Raw genomic sequence first — 239 nt, 5'->3', positions numbered from 1 at the left:
TGTTTGGTTTTTTCTTTTTTGTTTTTTTCTTTGAGACAGGGTTTCTCTGTGTAGGCTTGGCTGTTCTGGGCTCGCTTTGTAGATCAGGCTGGCCTCAAACTCACAGTTATCCACCTGCCTCTGCCTCCTGAGTGCTGAGATTAAAGGTGTGCACCACCACCACCTGCCTCCATAATGTTTTAATGTATGTTTTAATCCTATGATTTCTGAGCCGTGGTCTTCTGTAGACTAGAAATGGC

The sequence above is a fragment of the Acomys russatus genome, chromosome 11, assembly GCF_903995435.1.
Source record: "Acomys russatus chromosome 11, mAcoRus1.1, whole genome shotgun sequence".
Lineage (NCBI taxonomy): Eukaryota > Metazoa > Chordata > Mammalia > Rodentia > Muridae > Acomys > Acomys russatus.
This window is presented reverse-complemented; position numbering follows the sequence as displayed.